This window comes from Lissotriton helveticus, chromosome 4_1, assembly GCF_964261635.1.
Source record: "Lissotriton helveticus chromosome 4_1, aLisHel1.1, whole genome shotgun sequence".
In the NCBI taxonomy this organism is placed as follows: domain Eukaryota; kingdom Metazoa; phylum Chordata; class Amphibia; order Caudata; family Salamandridae; genus Lissotriton; species Lissotriton helveticus.
This window is the reverse complement of record NC_136063.1, coordinates 748,618,489-748,642,313: the sequence shown is the minus strand read 5'-3', so window position 1 is coordinate 748,642,313 and position 23,825 is coordinate 748,618,489.

Sequence of the window (23,825 nt, the reverse complement as noted above, 5' to 3'; positions counted from 1 at the left end):
ACTCAGCAGCACCACCACCATTGCAATGCAATAGGTCTCGTTTTAACGCAAATTTAAGCTATAGGCCTTGTAAATGACAAATCCTTTTATTTATGTTCCAAAAACCAGAACGCAAAAATAAAGGGCATTATCATTTACAATGCTAATAGTTCAGACTCGCGTTATTGCGAGACCTATTGCATTTCCAATGCTTGTTATGGAATGTTATGTTCTATACTCTTAGACTAGTGCTGAGTTTGTAGTGGTTTGGGTGCAGGGGAGGTGCTGTCCAGTCTGGGTTCTCCGGGGACTATAAATTAAGTTCACCCAGTTGGGCTGGGTACCATTAGAACCAGGGACTCCCGTAGACACTTGAGAAGTGGAGAAGTGTGGCTCACTGGTTAGAGGAGGCAGACCTGGAAGCAGAGGTCAGCCCGGGACTAGGGTTCAATTCCCGGCTCGGCGGGGTCTTGAGTCCTAAAATGTCCATGGACTCGACAATTCTCGCTCCGGTGCCTACTCGATTCACGGGTTCACACTCTGCGACTCTGGGCAATAGCTTGCTTAATCTCCACAACGGCCCCTCGCGGCGGTATGCCTGGCTTTCACCTTGTGGATACCCTGCCGGGGTTATCTCACAGGGGAATACCAGGACGGGTTCCCTAAGCAAGCGCTTAGAAACCTCTTGGTGATTTGCGCTATATAAATTCCTGTACATTTACATTGACACTTGCCTTCCACCTGTTTTTGTGACTCTTCAGCTGAGGGCAGGACAATTGGGATTTCTCACAAGGCAGTTCCTGTTCCCAGGCATGGGAGACGTGGGGCCAGTGGCAGGAACAGAAAGGCGGGTGTATGGTGAACACGTCACTTCCACCCCGTCGGTGTGATTTCACGATGTGGTGCTATTTGAGGGTCAGTACACCTGGGCTCCAATATTTTTGCGACAACACAGCGACGGGGAGGGACCAAGCTCGGGAAAAAAGGAGGCCGTCGAGCACAAAATCCCACCCAGCAAGTTACCCCTTTCTGTCATGACAAGCAAGATTTAGGGTGTGTTGGATGTTAGCATCTCAAAGCAATAACCCTTCTCAGCAGTAGAGGGACTCTTCTTCCAATATTTCCTAGGTCAGCACAGAGGTGATGGGACAGCAACATGAACCCAGATCCTGGGAGGGGACATTCACATCGGCTCAAGAGCATTAGCTCATGGTTCATCAGTGTAAGGCCTGGGGTTGTCGCTCCACGTCCCACTTTCTAAGTGCCCCTGAAGCAGCCTGGTGTTGGGGCTGCATGAGACCATGGCAGGTGGTCAAATGCTTGAGCTGGTGGTACCACCCCTCAGGGACTCAGATGGTTTTACCTGTGTGGTCCAATTTGGACTAGGGGTCAAACCCTTGGTGCTGCATCTTTCTTTTCTACTGCTGAATACTCATTTGACTGATGCATCACCCTTTGCATGTGGTTTGCGCTGATTATTTGCTGTGATTTTTTTATGTTATGTTCTATAACCATAGACTTGTATTTACTTTTTAGAGCGCTAAATATGGCTTCAATAACAATGTTGTGTTTGTGATTTGTTGTGAATGAACACGACCAGTACCAATGCCACGTTATAATGTCCTTTCATTGATTAGTTTGGGTGCGCACAGAGGTGTGGTCCAGTCTTGGGGTCTCTGGGCCCTAGAGTTAATAGGATGAAAGTCCTCTATGCAAACATAAGTTCCTTTTATTATGATGCAAGAGCACTGCAAAGCCTGGTCTTTTCCCTTGTTGGCAGTGTTGAGCCTGAGCTGGAAAGCATGCAGCAGTATCTACAGTACAAATCTTCTGGTGAATTCTTGGAGCTGAATGTTGCAGTAAGACTGAATGTAGAGTATGGAGAGAGTTAAACTGAATTAACCTTTAGGTTGGCTGAGTTTGGGTTTCTGTATAGAAATCGATTGTGGGCCTGCTTTTGATTGGGGAGGGAGGTGGTCCTTGTACAATTGGTCCGGTCAGTGTCTGTGAACTACTTTATAAGCATAGTCAGTGAACGCTGGAAGATGGCATTGATTCCCCATAGCATTAAGCCCTTTCTTTAGAGCTTTGCGGGCGGGTAAATGGTCAATACTAGATACAACTGACAGAGGAATGTATTCCTGAGGGAGGACAAAATCGATTAGGAGCATCTCCTATGCCAAATATGGAGAATGCACATCACTCTCAGATACACAAGTAATAGTACAGGCTATTTTGTCAGGAGTGTCAGTTGCATTGCCAAATTTGTAGGATTTAGTTGATGTTATTCAGGATCTAGCTTCTGTGTGTGCCCAACCCTCGGTGGGCCACCATAAATACACACAGGAGATACTGCATAGGACTTCATTACATGTGGCCTCTTAATATTTATGGGCACAGTAACATGAGTTAGTGGTCCTTTCAAAATTACACGTTTTGCAATCACTGCCCAATGTTTTCCACCCATACACTTCGACAGCTGAACCACTTGAAATCGCTATGGAAAATATGAGAGGAAAACTACGAGATTCAGCAAAAGAACAAAAATTCCTGCACATTAGTCCTCAAATAATGAAGAGTAATTCTATATCCTTCCACCAACCCCCAAAACAAACCTCATAGTCAATGGCGTCCACAGTAGCTCAGTAACTCTCAGGGGCGGGGGAACCGAGGAACTACCAAGTCGTTTTCCATCCTACTCATAATGAGGGCCGCAGTGTTCAGAGATAGTAGTGAAATTGCTTTGACATTCTTCCTCTCTTGCCCTTCCCAAGTTAGTAGTGTGTAGTTTTTAGTTAGCTAGGGTACCACACACATTGCACGTGTGACTTGGCAGTTTGTTTGTGGCAAAATGTGTGTTTCATCCAACACACACTTTTAGGAAATCTTCACATGCTTGTCACCCCATGAAGCTGGTTGTGCTGTATCACTCCATTGTGAGCAAAAGGCAAATAGTCAAGTCATTTTGGCGTTACTTCTCTCAAGACACCCTCTTAGTAACTAAAATATGCTCTGGATGAAGGCTTCTTGTTGAGCGTTTTTGCCCTTTTCCGTATTTTCTTTAACCCTTTGTTAAAACTAAAATAATGTTATCTCATGTTAAAACATCATGCTAATCTACATCAAACACCGATTAAAAGATATGCTATCATTCCGGGCAGCGTCAACACGCGTTTCATTAGCTCGGCCACCAGAACATTAGATAACAGATGGCACTGTTTACAGTTACGGTTTGTGTTGTTTACAAATCAACCCTAACAAATCTCCTGCTCGATACAGCGTGTATAAATGATTTTGTTATTTTCTAAAGGTGTGGAAGTCATGAGTGTGATTATGTTCATCCGGCTTAGTTTGTAGCCAGATTTGTTTCCCATTTGTGAGATGTTTTGTTAGTACTATTCGCGTTACTCCTCTGAGGTAAAATACAGACGCACCATGGTACTTATTGGCTGAAAATGCCAATGTAATTTACATTTCGTCTTAGTCCTCTTTTATAGCGTCGTTTCACTTCATTCAAAGATAGCTTTGCTTTAATGGCGTTTTCAATAATTGTTGCACTTTTTTGGATCTGCATCTTTTGTGCTGGAATCTGACTGGTGATTGGCGGCTTTCCTCCTTAATGTATATTGCATTTTGCACTCTTGGTTTTGATGTTTCACTCTTTTCATAATTTTGGGATTTGAAATGTATTTCAGTACAACGCAGCAAGCAGACCTCCAGATTTCCAAATGTAATGAACTATGTGGTGCAGAAACATATGCCATTTTATCCAAGTCTGTTGTAGGTGCACATCTGTGCCACAGAATGCGAATTATGAGTTGAACTTCATTACTTGTATTTATAAATCTTGTAGTCATTGGGAGAGAGGTTACATAGGCGTTCAAGTAATGTCTTGAAGTACTTAAATATAATTACCTTACTCCGAATTCTTGCCCCTCACTTACCTCACTTGATTCATTATGTTATGAGTCGTATCCGCCTCCTCCCAAACATACAATCCCATGCTTACATGAAAACACATACTGTATATTCTCTCCCCACCACACTTACCGTTTTATCTAAGCTGCAGACTAAATTATGTCAGCCTGAACAGGAAATGACGAGAGGGAGGGAATATTGAATCAAGTAAGGGAGAAGGACTCGGAGTAATGCAATTACTTGTAAGTAATAGAAGACATTACCTGCTCATTCCCCGTCCACCTGATTCTTTATGATGTGAAATGTACTAAAGCTCAAAGAAAGGACGACTTAAGTAATCAGTAAAGTCAAATCCATGTATTGTGAAAATACCAATTCCACAAAAAAGAAAGTTCTCATTTATTACAACACTAGCTGTACCCGGCCACGCTTTGCTGTGGCTCAGTCTGGTTAAATGGAAGAGGAAGAAAAGAGTAAGCGCATGTTTCTAATATGTTTAATTTCACAATGCTTGTGGGTATACGATATGTTTTTGTGACTATTGTTTCAATGCGTTTCTTGTAGTTGTTGCGCAGCAAACAAATCTGTTCGGCCTTTCGATTAAAAACACGCGCGTATTGTACACGCGCAAATTCAAATCCAGCGTTGTGTATCTATAAACACACGCTAATGTTGGAAAGTAAACCAATTCCTCCCCTCTCCCTCCACCCAGTTCCCGGTCTGCCATCTTGACACCAACTGTCCATCGTAATATATGTAGACTATTGTCTCTATGCGTCCTTTCTTAATGTTGCAAAGGGAACCAACTCCACCCACTTCCTGGTCTGCCATCCTGACACCAACTGTCCATTCTAATATATGTAGACTATTGTCTCTATGCGGCCCTTGTAGTCGTTGCGCAGCAACCAAATCAATAGGGTCTGTTCGTCCTTTCGATTAAAAACACGCGCGTATTGGACACGCGTGTATTCGAATCCAACGTTATGTATATATAAGCACACCCTAATGTTGCAAAGTGAACCAACTCCTCCCCCCTCCCTCCACCCACGTCCCGTGTTTGCCATTCTGACAGCAACTGTCTATCCTAATTTATGTAGACTATTGTCTCTATGCGTCCTTTCTTAATGTTGCAAGGTGAACCAACTCCTCCCCCCCTCCCTCCACCCACTTCCCTGTCTGCCATCCTGAGACCAACTGTCCATCCTAATATATGTAGATTATTGTTTCTATGCGTCCCTTGTAGTTGTTGCGCAGCAACCAAATCGATAGGGTCTGTTCGGTCTTTTGATTAAAAACACGCGCCTATTGGACACGAGCGTATTGGAATCCAACGTTGTATATATAAAATACCGCTTATTCGAATCCAACGTTGTGTCAAAATTTCAAAGCAATCGGTGAAGTACTTTTGAAGATTTGTGATTTTGAACAAACGAACATTTACATTTTTATTTATATAGATTGAAGAGAGTACTCTCGAACCAAGAATTTTATTCAATCATGGATCTTGCTCTAACCATTAATGCTTAATGTAAATAGAAGAATCTGCCCATGTGGATGCCATACACATTTCCTTCATAGATGCTCCTAATATTCAATTCAGGAAGCTGGCATACCTCTTGTGGACCTGTCTTGCACACCCACTGAAAAAATTGAGGCAGAAACTTTATATGCCAATGAAATCAAAGACCTGATCTATTGACTTAAGGGCCGAGCAGAAGATTTAGAACCTCTATCAGCCAGCCCAAAAGTCACAAACAACGAATCTGAAACTCAAATGGAAGAGAAGAGAAAATCTAACATTTAAAGAATGTAGCCTTTCTTCCTCTGAAGGTGAAGGAGCAGCACATAAATCAGGAAGAGTAATCTCCTGTTCAACATGTTTTGGAACAAAAGAAGATCCTGATCCATGGACAATCCTATCTGGAAACACTGTATAGAAAGGATGTTTGCAAGACAAAGAACCCAATTCACCAAGACATATAGCTGAATAAACAGCAACACACAAAACGTTTCAGATACAGAAGGCATGTCTTTTAAAGCTTTTATCACCAGCAAGATAATCCAAAAAGGAACCACTGGCTAAACAGAAGGCCTGATATTAATAAAACCCTTTGAATGGGAAAAAAGACTCTCAAGGATGCTTGAATACTTTACTTGATGTCTATTGAAGTAAAGAGTAATCAATTTGAGACACAACTGAAAAGCAACCTGTGAAAAAGGATAACAGCTGAATTAAAGTCACTGTTAATGGATCCAGATCCCTGCATTCACACAATTTCCTAAATGAACCCCAATGATGAGAATATGATTTTAAAGTAGAAACTCTTCTATAAGCTCTGAAAGCCCTTTCCTCATTAACCCTCTGAATTCATCCTCCATACTGCCACGTAGAGCCTGATGGAGCTGGGTTCCCTCTCTCCATTGTACTCGAGAACCCTCGGTCGATGGACCTTTGATGTCTGCTTTAGAAGTGTAGAGGGCAAAAATAACTAATTCAGTTGGAATCACCAGCACAAAGATTCAGGACTCCGAAGAATCACAGACCAGGAAGGCAGTAAGAAGATGCCCACCGATGTCGGGTGATTTTAGGTGTAGTAGGTGAAGCTTGACTCTACAGCCACAAGGACCAGGAGGCGTTGATGACAACCAGGAGCTGGATTCGAGCTGTCCCACATTGGATGTAGAGTGCTGCAGTGAGGTATCCGGATTGGACCCAACAAGCCTTGGCAACAGCAACCCACGCAGAATGCAAAGATTGGCTTCGGAGCAGACCACCAAGGTCTGAGGTACTCATCCTTTAGAGAGGAGTCAGGGCACATCTGGAGCAACCAGGGAAGCCCTTCGTGGGGACCCACCAGTTAACGGAGCAAGGATCGCGAAGGGGCCTGGAGCAGAAATGCTAGAAGCGGGCTCACGGAACACTGGTGGAGTGTAGGCCCACAATCTTCAGTGCAGATGGTGCTCAGGGCTTGGACTACGAGTAGCCCAATGCACAACTTCAGGAAAGCTCGGGAAGTAGATGCACTAGCAAATGTGCACCATGTCCAGGAGTTCCAGTCCCACGTCTCTCGTGATGGCTACAGGTCTCAGCTCTGCTGAGATCTCGTGTCGGCCTTAGAGATGTCTGGAAGTCTGTGTCCTGTGTCACAGATTCTTCGGGATCCGGCGGGAGCCTTGAAAATGCAGACCGGCAAGATGCTTCTTCGGTGCCTGTTTGTACAGGGGAGTCACTCCTTGACCCCAAGGGAGATCATTCCGTTTTCTAGTCGAAACAGAAAGTCGAAGTTCCAGGATATATGTTCCAGAGTTTCGTCCAGAGTAATCTAAAGTCCTAAGGACTGGGTTCCTATACTCATACTAAGTTTAGGGGATGGACTAACTCTAAGGTCACAACTATGGGAGGACCCAGTGAGGGGGTGGTTACAACCCTTCCCCTTTGTCCAGTTTCATGCCAGAGCTGGGGTTGAGTGCCCCAGCAACCGGTTTGAATTGGGGTATACACAGGGACACGTTGTGTGCTCCAGGCACTGTCTGAAAAGCGTTCACTGAATGCACCCACCCTGCCCCAATACACTAAAGCCTGTCTGAGGACAGGAAACCTGTTGTCCAGGCCTCCCCTACCAGAGTATCGTCCAGCAGCAGGAGGTCGGACTCGTGTCTGTGGCAGCAGCATCCATTTTGTGATGCTGGGGCTCTTTTAAACTATTACCGGTCAGGTAAGTGTGTACATGTCTTCTCCCTCTAGAAGGGTAGAATTCTATCCCCGCCGCCAGAACTGGCAGGGGGTAGGATTCCAAAGTGTTTGACACCAAACGCAACATGTTTCGATGCAGCCATTCCAAAGTTAGCATTTACCAAGAGGTTATAATGCACTTAAGAGTATACAGTATAGCTGTATCACAGAACAGCTATAAGGAAGGGATTCCGAAAGCTGCAGAGGGGCTCAGCTCATGCTTGGGCACCCTCTCACACAAAACCAAGTACTGCCTTCAGGATTGTTAAGGCCTGCCATTGGAGTGACATAGGTTTATTGGTGTCTGTATTTAAAGGTAGATATAGGTAGCCTATATCTTAGTAAGGGGTGCAAGCACCACCTTACCCAGGCTGCAATAGCAGACCTGTGGTGCCATTTTGGAGGGCTTCCCAGGGGTGGCATAATACATACTTCAGCCCATGGTAGGCCTCTGGGGTAACTATGCCCTTGATACCTAAGGTACCATATACTAGGGACTCACAAAGGTAACCCAGTAACCAATCTGAAGTGTACCTAAAGTACATGCAATCAATTTAGAGAGGAAGCAGCTAGGTTGGGGTCCTGAATAGCCGGATCACAGCCAAAGTAAGTCAAAAAGCATCAAAACACCAGGCAAAAAGTGGGGGCAACCATGTAGTCAGATTCCACCTTCCTACACACATCCCCTCAGTCACCGATACAGTCACTCATACATGCAGTGACTTATCAATACAACACTATTATAGGCACTCATACACCTAACAAACAAAAAGGTTGAGGAGGGCCTAAGGGAGTTTAGAGACCAAACAGAGACACATTCCCTAACTAGACATGAAAAACACAAAAAATGTCAAAGGGTCTAAACCAAAAACTATGTGTGGTACATTAGACTAGAAGAGGACTGTGTCAACCCATTCAAAGACTAAGTGAAGACATAAATGAAAACATAAATGAGTGTCCTGTGAACCCTAACAGGATACCCATCAGTCACCACTCGGAACCGCCCTTCATCATTTGGGATTCCTGTACTTCATATCTTGGGTCCACTATCGGAAAAAATAAAAGGTCAGATGGTGTAACCTTTGATTAACCTGATAGTGACCGATATGTTTAGAGAGTCAAGAAGTGCCAATAAGTAAATATGGGGGTGACTGATTTGCAGTGCTAGTGAAAGAAATGTGTTTTAGTGATAATAAAATTGGGTGAGGGAGCAACAATGAAAAATATTTATTCTGTTTTCTTGCTCGCTCCTCCAACATTAAAAAAGAGAGCAGCAAAGGTAGATTAAACAAATATCTACCTGAAAATGGTCAACATGTTTCAGCATTACAGAGGGACAGATGAGTCCAATGCTTTCATCAGGACCTGGATAACTAAAGGTGCTACTGCAAAGTTATAGTGAAGAATTAAATTGAAAAGTGACTATATCATTGACATACTGCAACATGAAAAAAGATCACCTGGGTTCCTAGGTGTAGAATTTGCTTGCAGGTGTATTATATGTCACTAATGGGAAGAAAAAAGACACAGACACAAAAATAGTAAAATAACCACAAACATAGATATATTAACGTGTAGTCAATCCACATTTAAATGTGACCTTATTGTTTAGTAGAAAAACACATTGGTTCTACCATTTTTCAACATGGAGACACTTCTGTCCCTCTGTAATGCTGAAACATGTTGACCATTTTCATCATCAACAAGATCATATAAGGCAAAAATCACAGGCAAGAATTACATTAAATCACAATAAAAGAAAATATCAACAACCCCCTACACAATGTGGCTTACTGATATCTTTACCACTATTGATTGCTGGATCCAAAGGTCATTGGTTAATGAAGGAAGGAGTGACACCAATAGTACCACTTATATGTGTGTATCAATCGTTCACTGGACCTTATTTGGATTCTACATACGAAAAGAATGCGTCGACGCGTTTCGGTGCAGAGAACACAAGATACTGTAGCACCTTCCTCAGGACTGCCGTTTCTTTGGGGTCACCGGTTTCAGAGATTATTGCTTAACACCCTTTCATATAGGTTTAAGGCAGGGCACCACTGGAGGTGTAATGTATCAATCCAGGTCCTGACTTCTGATGTAGGTTACGCTCGTTCCTTTACAGTCTCAAGGGATGGGCAGTGGAAAGCCTCTTCTCCTCTTTATTCATATATAATGGCACCTTCACTTTTCTTGAGCCAACTGTATGAAAATCTTTATGTGAATGTAGAGCCTGGAAGTGGTAGACCTCTCCACTCTCTTTTTGATGTATGGGGGTACTACCGCTCTTCTTAATCCGTTAAAATATTTATCTTAAAAATTATTAAAACCTTTCCTGAACGGGCATATATCAGCGGAGTTCCGTAGGTGAACTGGATATGTTCTTTTTCATCGGAGGATCGCGTTTCTGCCTCCTTCTCTCACCTTACTGCACACAGTCATTTCCTTTGTGGCCCCTCCAGGAATACAAAGAGTCGCTGCACCACTACGGTATGAAAAATGAAATGAAATGAAAATAGGTATTTATAAAGCGAGTGGCTACTCAGAAAGAGTGTCCCGGTGCTAAGCCACCACAAACCGATACATTTAAGAGCTCCTCCTTGTCTGCCAGAAAGTTATTGCTGAAATAGCCAAGTTTTTAGCTGTCTCCTGAAAAGTAACAGGTCCTGGCCTGTCTGAGATACAAAGGCAGATCCTTCCACAGACGTGCCCCAAGGACCTGAGGGGAGGGTCCCCCTGTCCGAGAGTGGGCAAACTTGGGGATGAGCATGAGGGCCCGCGCGGAGGACCTCAAGGCCTGTTGTGGCCAATAGTGTTGGACCCTCCTTCTCAGATAGGTGCCACCCGTACCATGAAAAGCTTGATAGGCCAGCACTAGGGCCTTAAACTGAATCCTCTTTCTAACCAGGAGCCAGTGCAAATCCTTCAGGTAAGGTGACATATGCGATTTACCATAAGAATAGCTCTGGTGCACCGTTCTGAACAACCTGCAGCCGATTGAGAAGATATTCTGGTAAACCCAGATACAGGACATCCACGTAGTCCAGCCTGGATGAAATTAGGGCTTGCACTACGGTTTCCCGATATTCCACTGGTAGCAGAGGGAGAACGTTTTTTACCATTTGTAACAGACCAAAACATGTGCCAGTAACGGTTCGAATTTGAGTCTTCATCGCTAGACTAGCATCTAGTTTAACTCCTAAGTTCTTTACCATACTGACTGGAACAGAGGGAGGAGACATATCACAGGGCCACCATAGGCTCCAATCCACACAGAGAGGGCAACCAAAGAGATAATTTCAGATTTTTCTGGGTTGCACTTAAGTTGGTTAGGCTGCATCCAGGAAAAGACCTCCGTCAAACATCTGTCAATCTCCTTCCCTTCAAAATTCGCTCCTTTGTCGCATGTAAACAATAGTTGTGTATGATTGGCGTACCGTGTGACTCTGCTAGGAGAGCAAGGGGGGGCCATATAAATGTTAAAGAGCGTTGGGCTCAGAATTGCACCCCGTGGGACACCCACCTTCATCGGTGGAATATCGGCAGATAGGGGTGGTGACAAAATGTCCTGCTTCTGTTCGCTCAGAAAGAAGGCAAACCATTTGTATACCTTGCCCCCAATCCTGCACTCCATCAACCTACGCATGAGTCGGTCATGGAGCACGGTATCGAACGCCGTGGATAGGTCCAACAATATCACCACAGCGCAACCCCCTTTATCCAACTGTGTTTTGATAATTTCCGAAACTTCCAGTAGCGCTGTTTCCGTACTGAGGGAGGCTCTAAAACCTGACTGACTATCGTGGAGAACATGGTTCAACTCCACATATTCCTTGAGTACTGAATTAACGTACTTTTCAATAACTTTTGAGAAGAAAGGCAACAAAGAAATGGGCCCGTAATTGGAGGGAACTGCAGGATCAGCCATAGATTTCTCTAAGAGAGCGATCATTTTTGCCTTTTTCCAACAACTGGGTACCGTACCCTTTTCAAGCGAGGAGTTCAGAACTGAATTAACAGCAGGATCTATGGTCTCCACTATGTTCCTCAGAGTGTTTGCGGGACACGGGTCTGAGGGGGAGCCCGACTTCTGTGTTGTCATAATCTCAAGGGATTTTTCAAATGAAATGGGGAGAAATTGGGTGATTGAGTAATCGACCTTAAAGGGTGGGTGGGCGACACCTCACACCTCGTCGATTTTTATGGAGTCAGTAGAAACAAATCATTGTTGCATCAGATTGCTCTTGTCACAGAAATAGCTGGCCATTAGATGGACCCAGACAGAACTGGGGGTGAATGGCATGCTCACAGCACTAGGGAAGGAAAAGTCCTTAACAATTTTAAACATTTCTTTGGTCCTATTAGCCGTCCCCTTCATTTTGGAGGTGAAGAACATTGTCTTTTCAATACACACATTATTGTAAAAGGGCTTTAACCACTTGGATGCTATGGCACTGGAGCAATTTACTGTATATTTCCATTGAAATGAATGGGCACTCCATGACGAGTTACCCTTGTTATTAGCATCCAAGTGTTAAGAGCTTGTTTATAGATGGCTTTGTCCTCAGAGTTAAACTTGTTGTGCACCACTCTCTCTAATTGCTTGCAGGCACTCCTGCTCTTCCTAAGGGTATCTGTAAACCACGGTGCAGAGGGGCGGACAGATTTGGGGGCATATTAGCAAGAACCTCGTTAAAATGATCGCAGTTTTAGCGGCAGGAAACTACCACTAAAACGGCTATAATGGGCTTGCTAATATGCGTTATAAAATTTTAATAGAAGCCCAGGTTAGATGTGCAGGACATCTAACCTGGGCTTCTATTGGAATTCATAGCGCATATTAGCAAGCCCATTATTGCCGTTTTAGCGGCAGTTTCCTGCCGCTAAAACAGCGATCATTTTAACGCGGTTCTTGCTAATATGCCCCTTAGCTTTAAGAGTAGTGAGGGGAGCCAACACTAGTGCACGATCTTCGAGCCACTTCTCCAGACTAGGACCGTCAAACTCAGGATCACCACTAAGAGGAATCGGGTACTGGGCCAAAGCAGCCCTTATGATGTCAGGAGTATCCTGTTTGAAGGGTCTAAAGGTGTAAGGGTGGGACTTATCCCTCGATTGAGGATAGGGTAGGGTCTTAGAGATTTTGAAACTCAAAAGAGAGTGGACAAACCACACCAATGGAAGAGGGGTTTCTATTTCAACTCTTGAAAGTTGGGAGTGTGCAACCATTAACTGTGATTCAAAGATCTTAGAAGGTTGTAGAAGGGACAGCATCTTGTTATGGGAACTATACAAGGGTTAAAGCAAAGGAGGAAGATCATGCATCTATCATTCAAACTGATGATCACTACAAAAATATGAGCGATGAAGTATATAATGAACTATTTCAATACATTAGAACTGTAAATATTACAAAATGATCACACCTCTGGGGCCCTTTCACACAATTTCTAGGGGATACCATGAAGCAAACATCTTTACCTGCTCTCTCCCAACAAGAAGTCTCTAAGCCTCCTTGACCTCCTATTGCTTATCTATAAGTATGCTTATGATTTCCTATAATGTTTTTTGAAGACTATGTTTTTATGACATATATTGTTATTTACGTTTCTTGTGAACCTTTGACTATATTCATATCCTCTTCTATAATATATATATTTTTTATTTTTTATTTTAACAAGCATTGTATATCATTATTACTTTTTATCACACCTTCTTATGTTTGTGCTTTAACATATTATTGCTTGTAGAACTGCAAATATTCCCAACAAAGAGGTAATACGTGTGACAACCCTCACTGAAAGGCTTGAAACCCTCATGACACGCAGAGGAATACAGGAAATAGAAGAATCAGCCATGAAGCATATTGGAAGAAAATTGGACTCCGAGTTCGGTGACAGCCTGCTCATATTCCCAGACAACCAAGGAAAATTATTGGTAAAACCTGATAGTGCATTCTACAATTGGCAGTTTAAGGTTAATGCAATCTACATGAACAAAATCATTTAGCAAATAGCATCGCACACAAGAACAAACAAACTTGACATCAATACCATGGCCATTGATAAAGATTCTTTGACAGTGATAAAGATTGATTTACAATGCCTGATTACCTTAAACAGTTCCTATTAGGACTTCTAACTGGAGAGCCAGAAAACACAAAGCTGTCCAAAAGGTTCACCTTACTTATGCAATCATTTAGACATTATATATGCAGTGACAAATGGCCAGCGGAAACCCCCCATTAATTGTTGCTCCCATACGCAGTAAAAATGCTGACAGGCAATGATCATTTGCACTCTTAACAGTCTTGGTCATGTGATTTCATACTCACAACTGGAAGAAAGTGTTACCGCCTTGTGTCTGCAGAAACTTGCTGCTTCCTTAAATTAGCAAATTGTTCTTCCAGTGGACATTCAGCCTCATGTCTTCAAGAACTTAGCATGGGATAACATTGATAGGCTGGAAGAGACTCTTACTGGTAAGGGGACAACTCACTGAGTCACTGGTATAGCTGTGCAGCCCTAGTTGTTTGGACCACAACCTTTTAAAGCTCCTCTCCCAGGCATTGAGAAACAAAAGCAAGGAACACTGACCACCACAAATACTGAAAAAGTGTTCATGTATGTTTCTGGTGAACGAGTCAGGCTTCAGCCATTGATGACTAGTACCAAAGTCATGCCTGGAATGTGTTGCCCAACTGAAGCTTGCACAAAACAAGAACATGAACTGGGTGGTTACAAGACAAGAAGTGGACCTCACACAAATAATACCAGTTGGACAGGATTTAACATCAGTGCTAGAGCCCTAGTTAGTGTATCACAGATGCAGAGAGTGAAGACACCTATTCAGAAGAAGATGATGACGACGAATGTGAATGATAAAATTGAGTTTTATATTCACTCATGACATACATTGCCTATTTAAGATATAACAACTATTATTATTTGAAATTGTAAGTGATAATTATGCATGTAATCTATATCCATATATGAGAAGTACAATTACGTTTTATTGTTATTATTTTAAGGACTATCAGGTACATGCATCAACCATTTTTGCAAGCACAAACGTTGCGATTCGCAAGATTCATCCCTTTGCGCCCACAAAAAGGGCATTCCCGATGCATGAAGGGTCAAGGCACTCGCAATTTTAGAATTCGCAATTAACTGCGAGTTCTCAAATTTCGATTGCATTTAAGTAATCGGATTTTGCCATTCCTTAAATGCAATGCAAGAACCACTTTGAAGTAGCGATTTCGTTACTAGGGGGCGCAAATTACCATGAAGTTGAACTTCATGGTAATTTGCAAAAACTAAAGTGCATTTTTCAAACTCGTAGGTTACACACCCCCATGTCCTTTGGACATGTGTGTGCACTACATTTGTGCACAGATCAATTTCAGGGGTGCAACAGGCTCTCATTTTGACACCCTTGCACCCTTGAAATTGCATGAGCAATTTGCGAGTACCTACTAGTACTCGCAAATTGTGCATGCAATCTCCCATTCATTCCTTTAGGTCTGTAGGCCCATAGGAATGATTGGGAAGTCATTCCTTAATTGCGACTCGTAATTTGCGAGTGGCAATTAAGGAATGTTTAGGAATTGCTATTTGTGTAGGGATTCCTAGAAGCATAGGCTTTTGCGATTCCTTAATTGCGATTCCTTAATAATCGCAAATAAGGAATCACCGATTCGGTGCCTCCCCCAAGCCTCAGGACTGCTTGGTGGCACCGATGGAGAGGTAAGCACCTGCAAAGTAGCTAGTATAGCAATAATGTTTGAGGATACTTGAAACTAGTTGGGTTTCTTAACTATAAAAAGGGTCAGTTATGTACTCTTGCGAACTGACTATCTAAGAAGAACTATAGGTGACTGATTTTATCTAATAGCGCCTCTGAATGCTGTGTTTTTTTCCGTTGGAAATCGGTCCTGGAAGGCAGAAGTATGCAGATGATGCAATTTACTTATTAACTTCGTTGCTTGACATCGGGAGGAGCGATTTAGGCGTCTATCTGGGGAAAATACAAACGGATATTGGGAAGGATGCCAGTTTTCTGCCTCTAACTACAAGCGGCACATGATGTGATTCGAGGACCTCACATTAAACGCTCGATAGAACAGCAAACCAGAGATGTGGTGAGCGTGTGATGCCCGACTTGAGCTCCACAAAAGGGCGATCGGGACGATCGAGACGAAAGAACCGGGACACTTTTGACTGGAAGGAATGAAACAAGAGTAGCACCTTACCTTGCCCGTGGATCTCCTGAGCCATGAAGGTGGGTGCTGTTTGATAATTTCACATATGAGGAGCGATAACCGGCTGCCATACGTCCTGCCTGACCTTGTAATGGCTTCCCTGAAGACCGTGTTCAGCACAACCAACGCTGTCTCATCCCCATAGCGCAGTTAAGACAATGCACTTCCAGTAGATCCCTGTATCACCCTGCATTTCTGGGCGACTACTGAACTACTGACTATTGAATTTTTTCTGGCATCGGTATCCAGCATCTTCTGACATCGGGGTATCACCGGAGCCTGATCCAAAATGGCGGCTGCACAACCGAGTGCCTGAGTGCCGTAGCGCGTACATAAGTAATCTACACACCATACTGCCTGCTATTTCAGCAATAGCACCCCGAGGACTGAATCTCATAACAGAATTGAACCACACAACAGAGCTGCCTCCTGAAGGTCTTTGAAGGTCTTTGAAGCTCCTTACCCACCCATTTACCACTCACTGTCAGTACCTGCTGAGGGCTGTATAAAGAATAAAGGATACGCGCACATCAGAACAGAGGATACGCGCACATCAGCCGTTAAAATAGTGCGCCACAACCAAACCACTGAGGGCCCGGCTCACTCGCCCATCCGGAGTGAGGCCCCACACAGTGAAGATCACATGCTGTTTGTCATTTTTGATCGTGGGAGAGCTGGTTCGCCCTCTTTGGTTGCCTCCTTGCCTGCCTGACCCTGCGCACCATCCCACCGACGCTTCGCCAGCTCTGCTGCTGCCCTTGCCTCTTATGCGGGGACGGCCAGAGTTTGCTGACTTGTATACCAAAGATGCAGCCTTAATCCTACTTGGTCTGTGCGGTTGATCATGGGGGTCTGAACATAAGGCCCTCGTCCCCCCGCCTGATGTTAGGTATGTCACCAGCCCTGCTTATACCCTGTTGTGCCCCTGATCTTCACGTTGCCTCGAGTCCCGATCCTCGACCGGGCTGGTGGGTCTTGTACTGTTCCGGTGCTGCCTTGCCTGCCTGAAGTTAAGCCCGAGAAGGGCCAGAACACCAAGATATCTGCGTGGTCGTTTCTAGAACTAATTCACTGACCCATACTCGACTAACACTCCCGTAGCCGTTACCACCAAACTTGTAAATAATGTTGATTGATTTGTTTTGATTATCTTTTAGTGTATCAGTTTGAATTTTCAACCTTTTTACAAAAAGGTGGTTTTAGTTGTTTTTAATTATTTTTAGATTGTAACCCATTCGGGAGGTCCAAATAAATCGCGAATTGATTTTTTATCTCTTTGTTCATGCTTATTACTTGATCACAGTTGAATTTTGTTGCTTACTGTTATTGGCTCACTGTTGGTTTCGCCCCTTAACAGATTCTCTGTAAAAAAAACCCTCAGGGATTATTTCCCTCAGTAATTTAAGGCTGCTACAAAACACAGGGACTTTTTGTGTCAATTCTAAATCCCCCTCCCTGACATCCGTCACTAGGGGATCCTCCACTTTTTTGAGCCTTTGACTAAGCACTCCTTCTCCCCTTGTTGGGGAAAGATCCAATATTTATACTCTGGAGTCTCAGCGAACCCGCTGAATGAGTCCACTGCGCCAAGGGAGCCACTCACACTTGAGGTATGGTATGGCACCCCTTGCCAAAGCACTCTCTCTCCCCTTTCTAAGGAAGGATCCAGTATGTAGGCCTTGGAGTCTCAGAGACCCCTCTGAGAGAGTCCACTGCGCAAAGGGAGCCTCTCGCAACAGAGATAGGGAAGTGATACCACTTCCCCTGGGATCACAGCTTACTGGACTTTGGACGTTTGTCTTGACTCGTCTACCGGTTTGTGTACCCATCACCCTTCCCCTCCTCTTCCCATGCTGTGTCTCTCACCCTACCCTCCTCTTTCCTGCCTTCATTATCTGTCTACTTCCCCTGATCCAACCCCCCTCCCCTGAATCTCTCACTGTGCCTGCTTTTCCCCTTACGTATTTGTGCTTATTGTTTATCTCGACCTTACAAGTAACTACGTGGCCATGCTCTAAGAACTATGTAACCTTTGTAATGATGTAACCTGTAACTGTGATCTGATGCTCATGTAAAGCGTTCTGATACCTCCGGGTCTAGCCAGCGCTATATAAAACTTTTGGGAAAAAAATGTAAAAATAAAAAATAAAAAATAAAATAAAATAAAAATAAAAAACTCTAACGTTGGAGAATATCTGATTTAAGGTGTGACCCTTTTCATGAGTAGGGAAAAACATATAGGGGGACAGCTCAAAGATCTCTAAAGATTCCTGCAGCCTTAAACCCTCAGCGTCCGAAGGATCATCCATGTGAATGTTAAAATCTCCCAATAATAGGCAGTGCCTTTATTTGGTAGAAATTGGGGAGATGGCCTGACTGAGTGACTCCGCAAACCTGCCTGCAAGACCGGGTGGCCTATAATTAAGGATCCCAGCAATTGATTGATGGTCAGAAGCGGTGAACAGAAAACCCAGGCTTTCAGCACCCTCAATATCCTGCGCGGGTATGATAGAGCATGAAAAGTTAAAAAAACTAATTATGCTAATACTGCCCCCTCTACCCACTGGCTGATCCTTTCTTATAATCCGGTAGTCAGGCAGGATAGCCCCTGCAATCGTGTGGTTGGAGCCCTCATTAAGCCATGTCTCTGTCACAAACATTATGTTGGGATTGGACTCAAGTAAGAGGTCATATAATTGAGCTTCATGTTTTTTGATGGAACGAGTACTCAAGAGTAGGGCCTTAAGAAGGCCTTTTCCCCGTGAATCCCGGTCCAAGTCTATCCCATTACTTTTCTTAGTTACACTTCCTCCGTTATATTTGCTGTTATAAGGATCCGCTGCCCAGTTACAATATGTTCATGAGGATACGTTCTGCGTCATCCTACTGCTTTTAGGAGCACAGCATCTCACCTGTTTCCCAATGTCTAGGAGGTCCGCCCGGCAATATACCACCATATCCCTGCGTGAGCATGTGTAACTGGCAGCATTTCCGGCTCCGGCCTCCTCCAGGATGCTGACGGGCGCAGACAAGCGCAGACGGGCTTGCATTAGGCGCGCCTTCGGTACAAGGCCTCTACACTTAACACATGGCAGTCTTTAGCATGGTCAACCCTCCTAGCATACGGGGTTGCCGCATTGCTACCGCACAAGGCTTTGGACCTTACTGCATGGCAGTCTTTCCCATGGTGGCCCCTCCTGGAATATGGGGTCACCACACCACTACCCACAATGCTTCAACCCCTACAGCAGGGAAGTCTTTACCACAGCGGCCCTTCATAGCATACAAGATAGCTGCACTTTTACAGCTCAAGGCTTTGGTCCTAAACGCATAGCAGTCTTTCACATGGCTATCTTCATTGTGGCCCACTCATGGCATATGGGGTCACTGACTCAGTCCTGCACCCAAGCAAAGACCCGGTTGGTGCAGCAGCCATTTTCTCCCACCTCCCATATGGAGTCCACTCAACAGGGCTCCCCACTGGACCTCACTCCCCCAACACTCTCCTCTTCCTGACAAGGCACACTGGTCTTAGAAAGCAGGCATATGGTGGTGCTCCACACTCCAAGCCGGTGGTCTTAGATTCCCTTAGTGATGTCACCTCACTCAGCACGGAGACTAGCAGGCCTTCCCTTGCCCCAGTCTTGGTCACAGGCAAAAGTTTTGCAAAGATTCCTCTCCCCAGGTAGCCCGTCTGGCTGCTTGGCAGATTACCATTTTTGCGTCTCAACCATCCCTTCTTATTGCCCATTGTCAGACACTTAGGGGCCGATTAGGATGGCGGACGGACTTGCTTCCGTTCGCCACCCCAGAGGTGGAGGGACCGTCCGCAGGGGCAGCGGCGGTCCCTCCGTGCAAATTAGGATGTGACTGCCACCCTGGCGGTCACATCCTGGATATTTAACATTAAGGCGGGTGTTGCTTCAAGCAGCACCCGCCGCAATGTTAAAAGTGCATGTTTAACATTTACATGCACAAAGCGGCAGGCACCGCGCAGTGCCTGCCGCTTTGTGCATGTAAATACTGTGCACCCCCCACCCGCCTACACCCTGGGGGCCCGCAACGGGCCCCCAAAATCAAAAGTACACATGCTTTTCCACGGCGGAAAAACCGCCGCGGAAAAGCATGTTTACAAATGCTTCCTAATTTGGCTGGCGGTGTCTGATAGACACTGCCAGCCAAATGAGAGCTTTTCCGCCGCGGTTGTAATCCGCCCGCGGCGGAAAAGCAGCGGACAGAAACCAAGACCCACCAGCCATCGTAATGCGGCGGTGGGTCTTTGGTGACTCCGCAGAGGATTTTCCGCCTCCTCCGGGCCGGAGGTGGCTTCCGCCGGCCCGGAGGAGGCGGAAAATCCTCCATCATAATGAGGCCCTAAATGTGGCTTAGGGCTCAGTCTTTAAAGTTTTATCTTGGGGTTCTGTTTCTTTTGATTTCATACTTCTCTGCTCCTTCTTCCTCTTGAAAAGCAGTCCAGCACAGCAAGAGTGTCTCCAAAGCTGATAGTCCCATAACACAGGCCATGAGAGTGACTAGTGTTTACACCTGGATTTCAGCCACAGTGAAGTGCATTTAAAAGGTTAGACCAGCACCCCCTGCCTTTCTCTTTATAATTCTGTTAATAGCCCCTCTCCTTCTTGAGATGTGCCCATGCCCCTTCCTTGTGACCTCTCACTGAATCAAAGAGCACTCTTTCAGGTGTACAGGGGAAGCCTGGTTCTCCTTTTCCAGCGTATATGAAGACAGCAATCCAAAAATCTGTCTGGGGGATCTCTCTACCTCCTCTCCATGTTTCACCATGCAGGCTTGGGTCTCCAGAAATGGAACCCAGGGCCCTCTATGTATTGTACCATTCACAGGCACACATAATTCTACTACATGAATAATACATATAAGCACTGCACAGTACTTTCTCCTCTATTTACTGTACCACTCATTTGCACACATACATCCAGCATCTGTTTTGTAACATGCACACATTGTATTCTTAATGTATTGTACCACTCACAAGTACACATACACCCAGCACATGTGTTTATCCTGCACACACTGCACAGCACTACGTCCTTCAGGTGCTGTAAAACTTATAGGAACATGCACCTCCAGCACGAGCATATACCATGCACACACTGCTTAGCACTGGACTATCCCTGTTTTGCATCTTTCCCAGGCACATATACGCTCAGCGCAGATATACCACTTAGCAGCACTTCACACAAATCTGATGTAGGCCAAGTGGGAGTTAAGCACTGTTAGAAGCGGCTGTCTCTAGTTGGCAGAGGTATACACTTCTGACAAATAGGGGCACACCTTTTCTAGTCAGGGCAAGGGGATCACACACTTAGATAACCCCTGCTCACCCCCTTGGTAGCTTGGCAAAGCAGACAGGCTTATCTCAGAGGCAGTGCGTTAAGCATTTATGACCACATACAGTAATAAAGTGAATACACTACAAATGGACACGACACAGTAGTATTATAAAAATAAGTATTTTTATATAAGGCTTAGCACAAGACCAAATAACGACAAAATATACCACAGTCTTAATAAATACTCTTGGAAGGAAAAACAATAGTTCAAGCACGGTTTCTTCTTAGCACAAAGTCTTTAGTAACAAAAGCAACTCTTCTTCTTTAAAACACAGTTCTTGGCAACAATGTAACCCACACGGGAGTCACACGACGTCGAGGCAAAGTTAATCCAAAGGTTCGGCGTCGACCGCGAGGAGCGCTACGTCGAGCCCGGAGTCGCACAGACCCCCACAACACAGTACCTTGGAAAAGTGAAGCACTCGATGATCAGCGGCGTCGAGATGTCCGGCGTCGCGTCTTCGGCGTCGATCGGGCCTTGGAGTCGGGGCGATCTGCAGCGGCGTCGACCGAAGTCAGGCAGGAGCAGCGCTCACGAGATGAAGCAGGATACGGCGTCGTCGATGTCGATGTTGCAAGAGTGAGCAGCGCTCATGGCGTCGAGAGGGCTCGAGGTCGATGCGATCAGCGGCGGCGTCGACACAGGGTCACTTGGAGCTGGAGCCGAACTCGCTACTCACTGGTGTCGCTACTGGCATCGATCGGGCCCGGCAGCCGGCGTCGAAGGTGCGGGACACTGGAGCCGTTACTCACGATGTCGAGCTGGATTCGGCGACGTCCGTAGGCGTCGAGATTGCTGGATTCTTCAGAGGTGCTGGATTTCAGGTTCAAGCAACAAGCACTTTTAGCAAAATAGATGAAGTCCTTTGGCCCTGTGACTTCAACAGGAGGCTGGCACTCTTCCAACCCTTGGAGATTTTCTTTAGCAAGTTTGAGAGTACACACACAGTTCCTCTCTCCTGGTTCCTTGGCAAAAATAAAGAAGCAACTGCAGGATTCCCCCAACAAACAGCACTCTGGCAGAAGGGGTAGGCAGTCCTTGGATCAGCAGGCTTCTTGTCCTTGGTTCAGGTTTCCTTGTCAGAAGTGATCTAAATTCTTAGTTCAGGGGTCCTTCTCTTATACCCCTTTTTGGCTTTGATCCCTTTGTCCATGCAGGGGAATTTCCCCCCATCTTGGGTTTGTTGTGGGTGTTGCCAGGCCGAGGCACCTCGCCTATTCACTGTGCAGGGCAGAGTCTTCAGCCGCCCAGCAGGAGCGGAGCCAGCATTGTCACTGGCAGGGGCAGAACCATCAGTTGCCCAGCAGGAGGTGGGGCCAGGAAAGTTCCAGGCAGGCACAGAGTCATCAGTCACCTGGCAGGGGGGCGGAGCCAGCATTGTATCAGGCAGGGCAGGCTATCAGGAGCTACTCTTCCCCTACTCTCAATGCAAATGCCCCGCTCATCCCACACTGACTCATTCAGACCTCTGGAGCCACCCAGCTCCTGTCACACGCACACCAGAACCAGCAGAGACCGGTGGACAGTTAGACAAGAAAATAGCTACTTTCTAAAAGTGCTATTTTCAAACACAGAGTCCAAAAACCATCCACACAAACGGATGCGTTATCAAACCCTGAGTTCAGGGATACCAAACTCGACATTGCACCATGCTCCCCGAGCCCGCTAGGATTATAGCATTAATAATCCTGGCAGCCCATTCTAACTGATGGAGAGCAGGCTCCCTTACAATAGTGAAAAACGAATATGGCTGTAATTCACTATTAGGACATGCCAACCTTGTCAGGCTTGTCCTACCTTATTCTTACAATGCACCCTGCCCTTGGGCCTACCATAGAGGTGACTAACATGAAGTTAAGGGAAGGTTTAGGGACTGGCAAGTAGGTGTACTTGCGCAGTCCTCGTGACAGTCAGACTGCACGTTGTCTAGCAATGGTAGACCTTCAGACATACTTTTACTAGGCCGCTCATGTGGGTGGCACAACACGTGCTGCAGGCCCACTAGCAGCATTTGTATTTACAAGCCCTGGCACTCCTGGTGCACGCTACTAGGGACTGATAGTAAACCAAATAAGCCAAACATGGAATTCAATCAATACAGCAATTCCACATAGGGAGCACTTGCACTGTGGCACTGATCAGCAGTGGCACAGTGCCCAAAGCATATACCAGCAAAAACATTGTAAACAGAGGAGGAAAACAGAAAAAATGGAGGAGAGACTCATGCTAATGATGTCAGGTCTAACACGTGTCCCCTCCAGCTGAAATGTGGGGAGAACTACCCTTACCCTAGGGAGTCCTCATCACTAAGGCGGAAAAATCTGGACAGACCATCAGCATTGGCGTGATCTGTGCCAGGGCGGTGTTCCACCGTGAAGTCCATCCACTGTAGGGAAATGGACCACCTCAACAGCTTTAGATTCTCACCCCTCATCTGCATCAACCATCTGAGGGGTCTGTGGTCTGTCTGAACCCGGAAGTGAGTCCCAAACAGGTAGGGTCTTAGCTTCTTCAGCGCCCAGACCACAGCAAATGCTTCTCTCTCTATCGCACTCCACCTCT